This window comes from Amia ocellicauda, chromosome 8 (genome assembly GCF_036373705.1).
Source record: "Amia ocellicauda isolate fAmiCal2 chromosome 8, fAmiCal2.hap1, whole genome shotgun sequence".
NCBI lineage: Eukaryota > Metazoa > Chordata > Actinopteri > Amiiformes > Amiidae > Amia > Amia ocellicauda.
This window is the reverse complement of record NC_089857.1, coordinates 29,239,440-29,245,712: the sequence shown is the minus strand read 5'-3', so window position 1 is coordinate 29,245,712 and position 6,273 is coordinate 29,239,440. Positions and strand designations below refer to the sequence as shown.

General features: G+C 39.0%; 1 long non-coding RNA gene across 1 annotated transcript; it reads left to right on the top strand.

Moving 5' to 3' along the window:
• Window positions 1-606: 606 nt before the first annotated feature.
• On the top strand, window positions 607-2,211 carry LOC136755252 (uncharacterized). The gene is made up of 2 exons (XR_010817651.1): window positions 607-752; window positions 1,842-2,211. It is a non-coding gene; the product is annotated as an uncharacterized LOC136755252 (long non-coding RNA).
• The last annotated feature ends 4,062 nt before the right edge of the window (window positions 2,212-6,273 follow it).

Below are 6,273 nucleotides of genomic sequence, written 5' to 3'. Positions count from 1 at the left end.
CAAATTGTAGCCTCTTTTTCCTATTTGTAGTGGAGATGAGTGGTACCCGGTGGGGTCTTCTGCTGTTGTAGCCCATCCGCCTCAAGGTTGTACGTGTTGTGGCTTCACAGATGCTTTGCTGCATACCTCGGTTGTAACGAGTGGTTATTTCAGTCAAAGTTGCTCTTCTATCAGCTTGAATCAGTCGGCCCATTCTCCTCTGACCTCTAGCATCAACAAGGCATTTTCGCCCACAGGACTGCCGCATACTGGATGTTTTTCCCTTTTCACACCATTCTTTGTAAACCCTAGAAATGGTTGTGCGTGAAAATCCCAGTAACTGAGCAGATTGTGAAATACTCAGACCGGCCCGTCTGGCACCAACAACCATGCCACGCTCAAAATTGCTTAAATCACCTTTCTTTCCCATTCAGACATTCAGTTTGGAGTTCAGGAGATTGTCTTGACCAGGACCACACCCCTAAATGCATTGAAGCAACTGCCATGTGATTGGTTGATTAGATAATTGCATTAATGAGAAATTGAACAGGTGTTCCTAATAATCCTTTAGGTGAGTGTACATTAAGGCCAGTTTCTCTCCTAAATCAGTACGTAATAAAAAAACAATTTCTTCCAACAGCTAAAACTTCATGAGAAAAAGATTGTCATGTAAACTCGGTTACAATATGAGGACGTGGATTAAATCATAACTTTGATTTACTTTGCCGACTGGAAGTCACTTGCTTCTACATAATGAAAATCTGTCATTTATGGTATGTAATTTGCAAACTGAAATCTGCTGAAGTTTTCATTTAGTCTGGGTTTAGGAAAAAAATGCTTAAACACAAGAAATAGTAGAAAACCACAGTTTCTCAGTTGTATATTTGTAAGTGTAAATTATTCCTTTAGGAGGAAAAAATCAAAGACATGTCAAGGGAAATGACAGATTGCTTTTTAACACTGAGGGTTGGTTGCCCAGGGGGTAAAATCGAGGACACCTGCAAGAGGGTGGGGGCAAGGTGAGACTGCTGGAGCCAAGAGGTGAGAGAAAGGACCAGGCAGGAGAAGCAGGGGGAAAGTGGGGACAAGCTGTGCTAGGACTTGAGCGTGGCTGATGCACCTGAGTTCCCCTCTCCCTTAGGAGACCCAGCACTAGGGCATCACCCAGCTATCATTGTGCAATGTGCAGGTTTCCACACCTGTCTTCCCCTTCCCTGCAATCAGACAGCTGGCTTAGAAAGGGAGTGGCTAGGAAACAGGTGCTCTAAAAGGCCACAGACACAAGAGCATGACACACTAACTGTGGAGGTAAGAAGGGAGCCTCTTCTTCAATACAGCTTTTGGAAACCAGGGGGATATTCCGTGCTGCGGCCGCAGAGATAGATGCCAAGGACAGCAGCCTTTGAAGCTAAGTATTATTGATTGTTAGGAACTACAGTGGGTTTCAGCGTGTCTCTGTATGTGTGTTTGAGTAATAAGCGATATAAATGGAAAGACAGGGACCCCATCAGCATATGAAGGGTCTTCATTGTTCTTTGCCTCTTGTTTTGCTGACTGCCGCTGCACCATCCTGTTCGATTAGTGACTTTGATTGCCATTGTTACACCAAAATGAAAGAAAAGAGAAAAGGGATTAACCGTGCATTCGGAGAGAACAAACAGTTTTTTCCACTTACCTGTAGCTTCTGTGTGGCGGGGCTCCTCTAGTGGAGGCAGGGGTCACGTGGGCTGTGGTTGCAGGTCCGGCTCCGTCGCAGATACCTGTTGCGGGGGGTCAAGCAATGCAGCGAGAAATATCAAACATCCAGTATATTACTTAACATATTGTTTCCTATGGCCGCATACTCTCTCTCTCTCCCGCAGGTCTGTATTCTACCTGTTGACGTGGAGGGGCTATCCTGGAAGCCTGAAAGGAGAAGGTTGGACCATGGCCGGATAGCGCCGTGCGGAGAAGCCCCTCTTCCCACCCGAAGACTGAAACTTACCTGTCTTGGTTGAGCCAGCAGAGTTGGGGACTTGCCTGTGGAGAAAGACTGACAGTTATTTGAGCAAAGATTTATTTTATAGGGGGTAGTTATGGGAGTTTACGTTTTTATGTTTAGTTTACGGTTTTAGGGTATGAGCTTAGGATAGGTTTTCTTTTCTTTTTGTCGTTTTGTTTTTTCTTTTCGTAGTTAGTCTTTTAGATATCAATTATGTTGCCCAGTGTTTTAATAAAGGTGATTAAACTTTGGACTTTGTTTACAACGTTTGATTGAAAGAAATAAAAAATAAAAAATGTTTGCACTCACCTGTGTCCTTTTTTGGGAGCTCCAAGATCCTTGCTTGAACCTGTGTGGGGAATGGTTATTAGGTGAGGTCGTGAGATTCCTCATCCTTATTAAATCCTCGGTTTAAAGAGGTACAGGTGTCATGTTCACCAGGACAGATTAAATGACATTGAGGTTGTAACTGGTAACTGTTATTTCTCAGTTCAGTCTGCAGCCTCCTTTCCCTAAGGAAATACTGCATGTTTCAGAGAAGCTGATATACATACAAAGCCCTAAAGTGTGAGACTCATTGTGAGTGTTTCTAATTTCTTTGTCCTCAATGGAACAATCTGAGGCTGCCGTTTGAATTAAATGTGAAGGAAGGGCTGCAGCTGTTGGCAAGATGTCAGGGCAAAATAAAAAGTACAAAATAAACAACTGACAGATTTCTCCTGGGTCAACATATAGAACTGCACTGGACATATGATTTCAAAATTCTCACCAACCTCCCCCCACCCCACCCCATCTCTGGCTTAGATTCTCTGAACGCCAGATCAGAACTGACACTCATCAGATTTAAACCCAAATGGATGTCCTGCTTATAAGATAGACACCCTAAACATATGAAAATGTTTATTGTTTGTTTTTTGCTTTACCAGGATCCAATACTGTAGTTGCATATTCTCTAAAATTGCTATTGACAGGGGATGGATCTTTTTAACTCTGGATTGCATTTATCCTCCTTGGTTACCTATATGGATGGGAGGGAATTAAATAGAACAGGATTTGCTCTTGGCCGAAGACATAAAAAGTCCTAGCGGTTCTTGACAGGGCTCAATGTAGGGGAATGATGGACTGCTTTGTTTGTACATTTCGTCAACAATTCTCCCCCATTGGTTCAGTGACTCCATGACATTACACAGTCTCTCTCTTTCCGCGAACAGTAGCGGTACCCCAGAGCCCAGCTCCAGTAAGCACAACTGATCTATACTCTCCGCTCAAACATTATGAATAAAAGATTGCTGTTTCTTCCTGAAGCAAGCAGATATTGTTTAAATGCCACATAGACACAATAAATGGGGAAAACCATTTCCCTTTGGAGTATGAATCTATTTAGAGGCATATAACGTGCATTATTAAAGATGTTTGTAATGAATAACAAGATACAAGGGTTTATGGCCATATCATTTATCTGACAGTTCTAATGGAGGAGGGAATATTATGTTAACATTTTGCATAATTTTAGAATAACTTAGATACATTTAAATAAACACCATTGCTGTAACCTTGTTATCGTTGTAGATATTAGTAGTAGCAGACGCTGTTGCATTTGTACAGTGTAGCAACAAGAGAAATTGTATAATTTATGTGACTCTGAAACAACTAAGATGTTAGCTCCATTTGCAGTCTTTACCAATCTGTTCAGAGAAGCATGCTGAAATGACATGTCAGTTTGTTCAGCCATTTAGTAATGATATAATAAAGGTTCCATTTAAGTAAATAATAGCTCATAACTAATTCTGTCATGGCTATAAAATGTAATAACCACTGAAAATATCCAAAAATTCCGATAACTCTTCAAAATGTCTTGACTTTTGAATATCTTTATTGTTAATAATAAAATACAAGATGCATTTTAGAGAGCTAAACTGATTGATGAATTCTTGATTTCAGAATTGGTGAGATTAAGCCGTAAAGCTATTTTTCTTTATTTTAACACATTTACAGTTTAATAGCAAATAATTAGTCCAATAAAACAAAAAAGCTCAAGGCTACCGATAACTGGCTTTGGGCACCTGTACAAATGAATGGGCCAAATTCAAATCCCAGAGTTTATCACAAAGAAATTGATATTAGTCCAGGGGTATGACACATAAATAGGCTTTAAAAACTTTTTTTTGCACTTTTCAACTTTTAGGGGACTCATCTTTCACACCCACACAGAAATCAATACAAGTTTTGAGAGGAATAAAATATCACAAGCATCCCATCACCCTGCTGCCCTTCTGCATGCTGTGTTGTGCTTTACCTTAAGAGGCCTTGAGAGAGACTATGCCCAATAATAAATATGATCCATTCGCATTAAACCCATTCAAACTGTAAACAAGTAAACAATGGGAGTTGATGAAAACAAAAATCAAACAAACAATGTTGGGGCTCATCTAGAGCTTAGACACTAAGCACCTTATAACTCTTATATAAAAATGTTAACACACACTTACACATGCTTATCTAAGAATGCAATATACCCCCGAGGGGTTTCAAACGCACTGTAAAAGATAGACACTGTATATGGTATGCTGACTTTTGTGTTTTGCTTTTTTCTGTACAACACAGTTGGTCAATTTAAAAGCTATCTTCTTTATATCTTATAACTATTGTTGTGCGTCTAAGTTGTAAAACAGCACAGTCCATGTCATCATGAAGTTCAGCCCCTGATTGAAGACACCTTTAAAACTGACAGACTTGGGTTTCTCGGGACTAGGCTTGGTTGCCACTGGGTAATGTACTTGATGCTGCACATGTTGCCCTCTGGTGGCAGACAGATGATTTGCAGAGAAATCTTTGTAGAGCAGAAGACACAATCAGCATGGGATGCTCCAGAGGAACATACAGTAAATTCAACTCAATGTTCTGACCATTCATTTACTTTTACTTTGATATTTTGCATTCACCTAGATATTGCTCATGGACATGTAACTAAATGTCTGAAATCTTTAAATGTAGACATCCCAAAGAAATGCTTAACCAAGAAATATATTACCTCAGGCTAGATAACTAGGATGGTTAATTTGGATGGAAATTATTCTGCATAAATGTGAGGGATCTTATTTTAATGCATGTTTGGTGTTTCGTTTCTTAACACGATTGCATATGTGGACTTTTTATTAGACAGAGTGTGTTAGATAAAGAATTGTATTGTGCTACATAGCTGGTTAATAATTACACAGCAAATGTTGTTCTCTCAGTTCATTTTAACATCTTCACTGGATGTCTTCTTTATCTACAGATGCTGGATAAGTGACATGCATTGTTTGCACCAGATGGCAGCTTTAAGGCTTAAAGTGCTTTTTTATCACAGTGATTTATTGCGCAATTTGTGTACTTCCCTTGAAAATAATGAGGTATGATTAATAATCTGATAGGATGATTGTTAGCATCATGTTGAATGTGTGGAAGGCATAGAGATGACTGCAATTTGGGGATCTGGTACAAGACTTTGGCCCGGGCATTTAAAGAGGGCATTCTGAAATGGAGAAATTAAATACATTTCTTTGTCTGTTTATTCCTCATCACCAGGAATGTATATGTATACAGACAGTGTAATATAATGTATAAAGCTAGGCAGTAAGATCTGTTGATGCACTTCAATACATATATGGGGCGGATGTTTTACAGGAAAGACTGACAACACAAACAGTTCATAGAAGACTTACTATAAAATTGTGTAACTGTAGAAATTAATGTATTTTAATAAGGAAAAGATCAATGCAGAGGACCTGTTTCCAGAGCATTTCACCATTGTATATAAAGAGCGAAGACTTAAGGCTAGGCCAAATCAAAGCTTTGACCCACCCCACAAATCACACATTCACGTTTTGAGTTATAAATAATATAATATGACTTCTAACAATAAATTAAACCATGACAGGGTACAGATTTGTACTTGGGTAGGTCAACATTTTGATTTGGTCTAGCCCTTCGTAAACAGTTTCATTTGATGGCATGAACTGCTGTCTCTTGAAGTTAATTGATAATGAAATAACAAATATTTTAATAAAGCAACAGAGACAAGAAAATACATGATCTATGTTAGATGTATAGTCATGCCAACCTCTCAAAAGTAAACATTATTTATCAAACAAAGAATCCCCAAATCCTTGTCAATAAATAGTTTATGAAAACAGCCAAGGGAATCCTATATTGATCACAGGGTAAATTAAATGCTTCCCCATAGAAATTGAAACAATCTGTAAAGACTATTCCACTGATGACACCTAGCATATTTTCTAACTTCTAGGTCATTGTTGAAAGTATTTTGCAAG